The sequence below is a fragment of the Jaculus jaculus genome, chromosome X (genome assembly GCF_020740685.1).
Source record: "Jaculus jaculus isolate mJacJac1 chromosome X, mJacJac1.mat.Y.cur, whole genome shotgun sequence".
NCBI classification, from domain to species: domain Eukaryota; kingdom Metazoa; phylum Chordata; class Mammalia; order Rodentia; family Dipodidae; genus Jaculus; species Jaculus jaculus.
The window spans coordinates 107,328,236-107,340,247 of NC_059125.1; positions in this window are offsets into that span (position 1 = coordinate 107,328,236).

Genomic DNA, 12,012 nt, shown 5'->3' on the forward strand with positions numbered 1-12,012 from the left:
CTTTCTTGCTCTCAAATTAAAAAAATATATATATAAAAAGTTAAAACATCCCAATGATACTCTTCATAGAAAAGAAATAGTATTTGTCATACATATATCATATTTAAAATGTATAAAGAACTACAAAAAATAAATACCCTTGGGCTGGAGAGATTTCTTAGTGGTTAAGTGCTTGCTTGTGAAGCCCATGGACCCCAGTTTGAGGCTCTAGTCCCCAGGACACAAGTAAGCCAGATGCACAAGTTGGTGCATGTATCTGGAGTTTGTTTACAATGGCTGGAGGCCCTGGCACACCCATTCTTTCTCTCTATCTGCCTCTTTCTCTCTGCCTACTAATCTCAAGTAAATAAATAAATATAAACAAAAATTAAAAACTAAATAAATACCTTAAAATAGACCTTCCTATTAATAAATTTTCCAAAGAACTCAACAGATAGTTCTGAATGGAAAACAACAAAAATAAACAAATGGTTGATAAATATTTGTAAATATGTTCAATATCCTTAGCATCAGGAGAATGCAAATTAAGCCTACTTTGAGATTCCATCTTTTCCCAATCAGAATGGTGTTATCAGAAAAAATAAATGAGAATAAATGCTAGGGAGGCTGTTGGGAAAGAGAAACCCTTATATATTGCTGGTGGTAAGATATACTGCCATGACCACTGTTAAAATCAGTGTGGATATTCCTCAAAAATAAGAAAAGGAATGACCCATATGATCCAGCGATACTACACTTGGATATAAACCCAAAGGACTCTAAGTCAATATACCATGAAGATGGTAGCACACCCATATTTATGCACTCACTTTTCACAACTAAGAAATAGAATGAGACTAGATGCCAATCAACAAATACATAAATAAAGACAAATTATACTCATGATGCTGCAGTGAATAGTAATAATCCCAAGGATAAGGGCCCTCAGTGAAATGGGGATGAGGGAGAAGGAATATGGTGGGAATGTGATCAATATGCAATATGTCCTTTCAGGAAATTATTCAATCAATAAAAATGAAATTAAAAAAGAAAAGGTCATACATATAGCAGTGGAATTTTAATCAGTTGTGAATAAAAATGAAATCATGATACTTTCAGGAAACTAGATGGAATTAGAAATGATCATGTTAAGTAAAATATGACAGACTCAGAAATATAATACCACATATTTCCTCTCAAGCAGGACCTGTATTTGAATTTGTATATAGGTACGTATTTGTGGGCAAAGGGTCATAAAACTAGAAAGTGTTTCTTGTGTAGAGAATAAATGATCTTAAGGAAGAGGAGAAAGAGAGGAAAATGGAATACTTGTCATAGGAAAGCAGAAAGGGACTTTTTAGAGGAGAGGAAGTTTGATCAGCAAGGAAAGGGGATTGTATGTGGTCTAAATGAAATTTACCCTACATTTTCATTTATTTTGAATACTTAGTTCCCATCCAGTGGCAATTTGGAAAATTTGTGGTGCTTTGGGGAGTTAAGATTTAGAGGGTTCTGGCTTTGGGGTAATATATCCCAGCTCTAGGCCTAGTACTCAGATTTCTTTTTTCCTGTTGACATGGAGATGTGATTCCCAGCTGTATGTCTGCTCATGGCCATGTGGTTCAACCATGATGAAACCTTCCAACAAAACTGTAAGCTGAAATAAGCCCTTTTCCTCCATAAACTGCTTATAGTCAGGTGTTTTGTTTGTTTGTTTGTTTTTGATTTTGTTTTTTTTCTCCAATGAGAAGGTAACTGCAAGAGAAAATTGGTAGCAAGAAGTAGGTCTGTGTTCGTGCTCGCCCCTAAAAAGAAGAAGAAGAAGAAGAAGAAGAAGGAGAAGGAGAAGGAGAAGGAGAAGGAGAAGGAGAAGGAGAAGGAGAAGGAGAAGGAGAAGGAGAAGGAGAAGGAGAAGGAGAAGGAGAAGGAGAAGGAGAAGGAGAAGGAGAAGGAGAAGGAGAAGGAGAAGGAGAAGGAGAAGGAGAAGGAGAAGGAGAAGGAGAAGGAGAAGGAGAAGTAGGTCTGTTGGTGCAAGGAACCTGACCATACTGCTTTTGGTCTTTTGGAACTGGTTTATGTGATATTCTTCCCATTTTCTGCCTGTGTCCTGACTACTTGAGAAAAGTTAAATTAAAAAAAAAAAAGTAATGGAACAATGTGTTTGATGGAGGAAAATACATAGTAGAAGAAGGTGAAGTATGTAAAGTTTGTTTCAGAAAAAAATTATTGGCAGGTTTTAGTTCCCTGGTCCTACTTCAGATGTGATTGTTTAGAAGATTGCCATCATTTAGGAGGGTCCAGGTACTGTGCATTGGGACAATATGAAGAGAGCTCATTCTTTGGAAGGAAAAAGGCCTAAAAGAAGATTGTTGAAAGAGTTTCCCGATTTGGGGGGGTCTGGCTTTCTGCCTCCCCTGCACTAAGAAATTTTGCAATATCTCCCACCTGGTATTGGTTTTAGAAGTAAAATAACTTAAAGAAATTGGGTCATTGGATTGTTACACCATTTTCTAGAAGTGACCCCTGGAGTTGAGTGATGTCAAACTGGGTTTTAGTCTCTTCAAGGATGCCTTGTGAGGATAAGATATGGAGCTATGAAGATGAATTTTGGTTTGCAGTATAGACTCCAAGATGTTGGAGATGTCAGGACTAAGGGCAGTCACTAAAGAAAGCTGCTGGATCAGGAAGCAAGCAACTGGAGAGGTCGAGTTGCTCAAGCCCTTTGGAGCCCAGAGGATTTCACATCTAGTTCCAGGTGCTGGATATGGAGATGCAGAATTTGATATTTGCCTTGCTTATTTTTAATCTTGAATTGGTGCAATCTTTACTTGTTTTGATCCCTTTTCTATTTGATATGGGAATAATTTGTCTATAACACATGTTTGAAGTAGAAACTTGTGTTTTGGTATCACAGACCTCAGAGTTAAGAGATGGTAATGAGTCTCAGAGGAGACTGGACTTTTGTACTATGTTGGGCCTGGGAAATACTGGGAATTTTAACATTATAATGTGTGCATTTTGCATCATAAAATGTCTATCAACCTATAGGGGCAAGTACCTCTCTATGAATGATTTCTCTGAGCAACAAGAAGGTAACTGCTCCAGAAGGTAATGAGGATAACAAAGGGTAGGAAGGACAAATAAAAATTGACTAAGTGTGAAAATGGTCATAATGAAACTCATTACTTTGTGTACTGACTTAAAAAAACAATACTATGTCTGTTGTGATCTCTCCTTTTTCATTTTGAATTTTGTTAATTTGAAGCTTCTCCTTTTTTTGCTTGATCAAATTGGCCAGGGGTTTGTCAATCTTGTTTATTTTTTCAAAGAACCAACTCTTTGTTTTGTCAATTGTCTTAATTGTTGCCTTGGTTTCCAATTCATTAATTTCTGCTCTGATTTTAATTATTTCTTTCCTTCTGGAGTTCTTTGGGTTGGATTTTTCTTGTTTTGCCAGTGCCTTTAGATGGATGGTTAGGTTATTGATTTGGGATCTTTCTGTCTTTTTTATGAAGGCATTGAGTGCTATGAATTTTCCCCTGAGGACTGCTTTCATTGTGTCCCATAAGCTTTGGTATGATGTGTTCTCATTGTCATTCAATTCCAGGAATTTTGCAATCTTAGTTTTTATTTCATCCACTATCCATTTATTGTTTAAAAGTGTGCTGTTCTGTTTCCAGGTGCCATTGGGATTCTTGGTGGGTCTTTTGTTGTTGATTTCTAGCAATATAGCATTGTGGTCTGATATCATGCAGGGAATTATGTCAATCTTCCAAAATATATGGAGGCAGGCTTTGTGACCCAGTATATGATCTATTTTAGTCAGTGTTCCATAGGCTGATGAGAAGAATGTGTAGTCTGTAGATTTGGGATGGAAAGTTCTGTAGATGTACATTAGGTCTAAGTGATCTATGGTTTTGTTGAGATCTCTTACTTCCGTGTTGAGTTTCTGTTTGGATGATCTGTCTATTACTAATAATGGTGTATTGAGGTCCCCAGCTATGATGGTGTTGGTGGTTATTTCTGTTTTATTGTCAAGTAGGTTTTGTGTGTCAGAGCCACATGTTGGGTCAGGATATGCAGAGACATTTATCATACCAATAACTGTGGGCTAACTCCACAAGGCATGACCCATATACCTCAACAAGGAGGGGCCAATGGGAGGAGGAAGGTCATGGATGAGCCTAACAATGGTACCAAACTGCATGTATTTGCTGAATAGAAAACTAACTTAAATAAAAGCAATACTATAAAATTAGAGCAAAATTCCCCTAATTGTACATGAATGCAATGCTCATCTCAGTACTCTGCAAGCTTCTTGTTCTTCCACGGTTTATGATGCATTCAAATTTGAGATTAGCTATTCATCTATTACTACTCTAGTCAGACCAATCATAGAGTCTTCTTTTTGATGAAGACGATTTCTAATTTCATGTTGATTATAGCCCCCCCCCCCCCCCCCTGCGCACCACACACACAACCTACAATCATAGTTTTATCCACTCCATTTCATTCAATACTCCTATTGGAATTACACCTATTCTACAATAACAGTATTTAGCTTCTGAAGATTTTGAAACAAATACTTTAAATTGGAGTGTTTACTTTGCTCACCCTAGCTTTTTATCCAGCACTTCTGGCTGCTTTACTGTTGCTCTTAATGAAAGGTTCTTTTATTTGCAACCTGACAATCAGGATCTTTCATGATATGACACATTCAGAAAAACAAATGAGAGTATTCAATCTGTATTGACCCATGCAATGTCTGTAGACGATATTTACCTGAATGATTGATTTAATAGTGACTTTAAACTTATGAAAGTGATATTACACAGAGCCTTGCTTGATGGAGGAACATATTTGAAGTTGGTTGTAGGCAAATATTCTCCCCCAGCTCTAATATTGTTCCCTAAATAACTACCTAACTGCTGGGCTAAGTCAATTACAACCTTCAAAGGTCAGCAAAAGTGACATATTTTCTCTTTACAGGTACCAACATGCAGTGAATTAGTAAAATCTGTCAAAGGACAAAGAGCAGGCATGACAAAAGCATGCACACATTATTAAATTCTTCATTGGCTTGGGCTTTTCCCTCAATTATAGTCATGCCTTTGAGATATGTGTGTGTAACTATAAAATATACATTGTTTTACTGATTATCTTGGCCTGATGTCTAAATGAAATTGTGTGAAATTTTAGAAAATATTTAGAGAATGTAAGATTTTTTTAAATGTAATTTTATTTTTTCTCAATTTTTAAAAATATTTTCCATGATTATAAAATATATCCCATGGTAATACCCTCCCTCCCCCCCTCTTTTCCCCTTTGAAATTCTGAGAATGTAAGATTTTTTTAAATAAGTTCTGTGGGAAATTTGTATTTTAACTTTCCGTTTCATAGTAAAGAAACAAAGGAACTTAGAGTTAGGAAGATTTCTCAGTAGAAGTTTTTCCTTGCAAAGCCTGCTGGCCTAGGTACAATTTTTAATCCATTCATGTACTCCAAATGCAAAAGTGTTTGCATTATTTTCTAGTGCCAAGAGGCCCTGATATGTACACACACACACACACACACACACACACACACGTACACACGCACTTGTACATATGTGTGTGTATGTGAACATAAAAATAGTTAAATACTTTTAAAAATTAAAATGAAACTTGGGCAGAATTTTTCCACTTCCTTTCCTCCTCATCATCATTCCTTCCTTTCTTCTTTCTTTTTTTGCTTCCTTTTTTTCTATGTCCCGATCGTCATGATGTAAGCTAAGTTTTGTCAAATTTTCCCTACCATGTTATAATGCCTCTTCGTTAACATTAACAAGCCTAGAATCTGTGAATCCAGGTGGCCATGGGTAGAAATATCTTGGAAATCATGAACCAAAATATATCCTTCTTCTCTTAAGTTTTCTCATGTACTTTGTCAAAGCCCACCAAAAATCTGAATACAGCTCCCTATGTACTATTTTTACTGTACTTAAATTTTGTAGATGCAATATTTTCACTATCAGTCATTTGTGAGCATCCCTAAATATCTGATCTAATTTATTTAAAGATTGTTTTGATTTCCCCCAATATTGGATTGCATATTTTTATATTTAATTACATTTTACATTATGTCAAAATGCTATATGAATCTTTTAAAATTTTTGTTGGCTTCTAAACAGTTTGATGTATGTTCTAATCTGCATGTTCCATGTTTACTAGAAAACAAACATTCTCTCTAATATATTAAAAGGCTAATTGAATTCTGGTAATCAGTATTTATAAACTCATGTGTTTAATCTCTGTTTACAGTGGATCTCTTGATATATTATTTTTACAAAGATACATTAAGGTTTAAAACTGAATTTTTAGTATATTTATTTCTTGTGTTGTTTCAATGCTTCCAAGCTTCCTACCCAAGGAAAAGAATAGTTTAACTCCAAGTTCAACTACATTGATACTATACAGGTATTTCTCAAAATGCTCTAATGATTTTCAGACCAGACAACCTTTTACTATGAACTTGTAAATATATAGAAAAGTTGCAAAATTAAGAGTTTCTCCTATGACACCCAACACAATTGTACACAATGTTAGTGTGATTTATAGTCCCAGTACAATTATTAAAACAAAGGCATTAGCATTGGCACAAGACATTACTTGAAATTTCACAAGGCTTTCTATAAATGTGCTTTTTCTATTCCATGATCCTGACCAGGGTCCTGCCATAGTATTTCTTTGATATTTCTGTTTTGATTCTTCTAGTCTTTGAGAATGTATGAATCTTTCCTTTTCTTTCATGGTCTTGACACTGAGGAATATTGGCCATTTATTCTGTATAATTATTTTTCTACTGTTTCATGAATGCATTGATTATACAGTTTAAAATATACATGACAGAAATGATGGTGTGACCTACTTAATGTATTATAATAGTCTCACTATTCATGTTGAACTTGATTAGTTAATAAAATTGATGAGTGTTGGTTTTTTCCATTGTAAATTTATAAACTCCCTTTATAATTACTAAAAGTCTGGAGGAGAAACCTTGAGTACTTGAAAATAATTTGGTATTCTCAAACTTTTCAAATTTCCTCCCCAGTAATTTTTCATCCATATTTGGATATACTCTGCAGGAGTTACCACTGCAAAAGTTACTTCGTTTAATTATGATTTATCTCCTTTATTCATCTCCATTTTCCTTCTATATTTAATCATTGTAATTTTATTGTACAGAAAGTTCTTCTTGCTCATCTATCCATTTATTCAGCTACTTATACTAGTGAGTATTAATTCATGAATTTTATTTTATGGATTAAAATTTAATACTTACATTGTTCAATTAGTTGATCAATTTGTTCCAGCTCTGACCTTTAGGAACTTATATAAGAATTAAAAAAATGTCCTTTTCATAACCTCCCCCTATTGTAGTCTTTCCTTACTTTATGGCAATATATGATATTCCAGAATCATCATGGTTTTCTTGCCTCAGACTTATGTCTAACTACATATTCATGGCAAGGATTTGATTCATGTCTTACACACACACAATTCTAAATTGCTAATCCACAGCCTCTAGCCACTGCAGATGAACACCTTGTGTATCTGGCTTTATGTGGATCCTGGGGAATCAAGCCAGGTTCCTTTGGCTTAGCAGGCAAGTACCTTAAGTGTAAGTCTCCAGCCCCAGTTTTTTTGTTTGTTTGTTTGTATTACCTCCTGTGAGTTTCCTGAGGACAACCTTCCTTTCTGACACTATAATGTGCTATACACCAATCTTTTGCTTAATTCTACCTGAAGCAGTAATTTTCTAAGGGATTCTGTTTTCATTAATTGTAGAACTGTATTTAGAAGCTAATGTTTGGCAAAGAATATAGTAGTGGTCATCATGGCTAAATCTTCTCACTAGATAAAAGTACGAAATATTTTTATATATGCTAATTCATGTTTTTATCTTTTTCCAAAGAAGATTTGATCCTTGTTTTTATTTTTTGTTTGTTTTTTGAGGTAGGTTCTCAGTCTAGCCCAGGCTGACCTGGAATTCACTATGTAGTCCCAGGGTGGCCTCGCACTCATGGTGATCCTCCTACCTCTGCCTTCCCAGTGCTGGAATTAAAGGTGTGTGCCACCATGCATGGCCCTTGTGTTTTTTATTTTATTTTGATATAACATTTTTAGTATCTGATCTTAATATTTTTAAAATATCTTTTGCACTTCCGGCCAAGATGGCGACGGCCTAGCTGCGCTGCAGATACCGGGGAAAGAAAGGCAAGGAATTAAGGGTTATCAGGGTCTTCTTGCCAGTGGGAGGGCACAGAGTGGGGAAAAACAGGGAAGCACGCATCCTCCCTTGGGTGGGTAGTCTACCCCCACACATACAGCCACCGTGCCCTGCAACCCGCGCCCGCAGCTGTGCTCCGATTGTGTGCCCAACAGCACATTGCATGCCTGCCAGCCCTCTGCACTGACACGGGGACCTCCGCCTTTGTGCTCTGATCTTGCGCATTAGACAGCCACTCTGTGCTTGGTTCGCATGCCCACGGGGGCCACCTCTGCCTTGATTAGGCAGCTGCCAAACCCCCTGCTGCTGTGCTCCAATCGCTTGCCCGCTGGCCAGCCTCTGCTGTGTCCTGATCCCATGCCCACATCAGCTGCCTCTGCACTACAATTACACGTGCAGCAGGCACAGTCCCACAGCAAGGGCCACACAAGTCCACACTGAGTCACTAGCGCCAGCTCAGGTGCCTTCCCCTACCTGTCCGTTGCCACCCATCCCTCACTCCCCTGTGGTGGGAGAGCACAGACTGTTTGCAGGTCCCAGTGTTCCCAGCCAGAGTATGGGCAGCTTCAGGGCTTCCTATCTCAGTCCCCTTTCAAACTGGAAGGCAGGTGGCTTTGGTGCATTACTGGGTGAGAATTCTGACAACTTTGGCTCCCCAGTCAGGCAATAGATAGGCGGCTTTGGCAAGAGAGAGCAAAATCCCAGGCTACTTGCAACTGCCCCAGGCTGCCTTGGATTTTCATTGAGCTAGATCCCAGGCTGCTCCACCCACCTACCAGCCCATACACTGACATGGGTAGACCACAGCACAAAAGAAATAACATGAAAAATAAAATGCAAGAAAATCCAGACAGATCACCCAGTCCAACAAGGATTACATCTAACCAAAACATAGAAGAGGGTTTAGGATCAGAAAATCAAGTGGAAGCTATGAGCAATGCAACCCTGACCAACCTACTGATAGAACTTGCAGGAAAGCTACAAAGGACAGATAATCATGTGGATGCTACCATCACTAAGCTAGAGCAATATGATAAGACACTGGAAGGAACTCAAAGAGAGCTAAGAGAGTTGAGGGAGAGTGAAAAAAAAAGAGGACCTTAAAAATCAGCTGGCCACACTAAATGAAAACATTAAAGAAATGCAAGGATGATTTCCAAGAATCATCAAGAAAATCAGAAAATGAGATGAAAAGGGAGCTGGACAATGCAATGAAAGTGATACATAGGAAAGCAGTAGAAAATGCAAACTTAATTGAACAAGTCCAAAACTCGCTAGAGGCTCTCAAGAATAGAGTCAGCAAGGTGGAAAATAGAAACTCTGATCTGGAAGAAAGGATGGAGGAAACAGTTCAAAAGTCCAAAAATTTCAGTCAGTTCCAAAGTTCCTGTGAACAGAACATGAAGGAATTGTGGGATACACTTAAACATCCTAATATCAGAATCATTGGAATACCAGAAGGAGAAGAATTTCAGACCAAAGGCATGGAGAAATTATTTAACACAATAATTGAAGAAAACTTCCTCAGTCTCTTAAAAGAAAGCCCCATCAAGATACAAGAAGCAAACAGGACTCCTACCCGACTAGAACAAAGGTGAAACTCCCCAAGACATATTATCATTAACACTCTAAACATTGACACCAAGGAAAAATCCTAAAAGCAGCTAGGGAAAAACAGCACACCACTTTCAAAGGAAACCCCATCAGAATTACTTCAGACTTCTCAATGGAAACCCTGAAAGCTAGAAGGGCCTGGAATGAAACTCTCAAAACTCTAAGAAACTATGGCTTCCAACCCAAACTACTCTACCTGGCAAAAGTCTCCCTTAAAATAGATGGTGAAAGGAAAACTTTCCATGACAAAACTCAGCTTTACAATTATATGAACACAAAACCAAACCTACAGAAAATATTCCAGGAAATTCTCCACAGAGAAGAAACAAATAACCAAACACAAATGCCTACAAGAAGCATATCACAGCAACCAAACCCAGAGTAGACAGAAAAAATTTCAAATTCCATGGAAATGCCAACACAACTCTACCACCACAAAATGACAGGGATCAAATCAAATCTCACAGTCATCACCCTAAACATTAATGGCCTTAATTCACCCATCAAGAGACACAGGCTAACAGGGTGGATCAAAAAATTAGACCCCTCAATCTGCTGCCTTCAAGAAACCCACCTTACCACTAAAGATAGAAACCTCCTCAGGGTGAAAGGGTGGAAAACAATATTCCAAGCAAATGGGATTAAGAAACAAGCAGGTGTAGCTATATTAATATCAGATAAAATTGACTTCAAACCAAAAACAATCAAAAAAGACAAAGAAGGCTACTTCCTACTTATAAAGGGAACAATCCATCAAGAAGATATTATAATAATAAATCTGTATGCACCAAACACAGGGGCACCACAGTTCATAAAACAAAACCTACTTGGCAATAAAACAGAAATAACCACCAACACCATCATAGCTGGGGACTTTAACACACCATTATCAGTAATAGACAGATCATCCAAACAGAAGCTCAACAGGGAAGTAAGAGAGCTCAACAAAACCATAGAGCACTTAGACCTAACAGACATTTACAGAAGTTCCATCCCAAATCCACAGACTACACATTCTTCTTAGCAGCCCATGGAACATTCTCTAAAATAGACCGTATACTGGCTCACAAAGACTGTCTCCACATATTTAGGAAAATCAACATAATTCCCTGCATGGTATCAGATCATAATGCCATATTGCTAGAAATCAACAATAAAAAAACCAACAAGAACCCCAACGGCAACTGGAAACTGAGTAGCACACTCTTAAACAATAAATGGATAGTGGATGAAATAAAAAATGAAATTGCAAAATTCCTGGAATTAAATGACAATGAGAACACATCATACCAAAACTTATGGGACACAATTAAGGCAGTCCTCAGGGGAAAATTCATAGCAGTCAATGCCTTCATAAAAAAGACAGAAAGAGCCAGGCCTGGTGGCGCATGCCTTTAATCCCAGCACTCGGGAGGCACAGGTAGGATCGCCATGAGTTCAAGGCCACTGTGAGATGACAGAGTTAATTCCAGGTCAGCCTGGACCAGAGTGAGACCCTACCTCAAACCCCCCCCAAAAAAAAGACAGAAAGATCCCAAATCAATAGCCTAACCATCCATCTAAAGGCATTGGAAAAACAAGAAAAATACAACCCAAAGAGCTCCAGAAGGAAAGAAATAATTAAAATCAGAGAAGAAATTAATGAATTGGAAGCCAAGGAAACAATTAAGGCAATTGACAAAACAAAGAGCTTATTCTTTGAAAAATAAACAAGATTGACAATCCTCTGGCCAATTTGATCAAGCAAACAAAGGAGAGACTCCAAATTAACAAAATTCAAAATGAAAAATGAGAGATCACAACAGACATCAGTGAAATCAGCAGAATCATCAGGACTTATTTCTAAAACCTCTACTCCACAAAACTGGAAAATGTGGAGGAGATGGATAAATTCCTGGATGCATATCATCTACCAAAGCTAAACTCAGAGCAGATTAATCACCTCAATGAACCCATCACACTCATGGAGATTGAAAAAGTAATAAAAAACCTCCCAAAAAAGAAGAGTCCAGGACCAGATGGATTCCCAGCCAAATTTTTCAAACCTTCATGGAAGAACTCAAACCAATCTTTCTAAAACTGTGCCACACAATTGAAGAACAGGGAAAGCTACGCAACTCCTTCTATGAAGCCAGTATCACCCTAATCCCA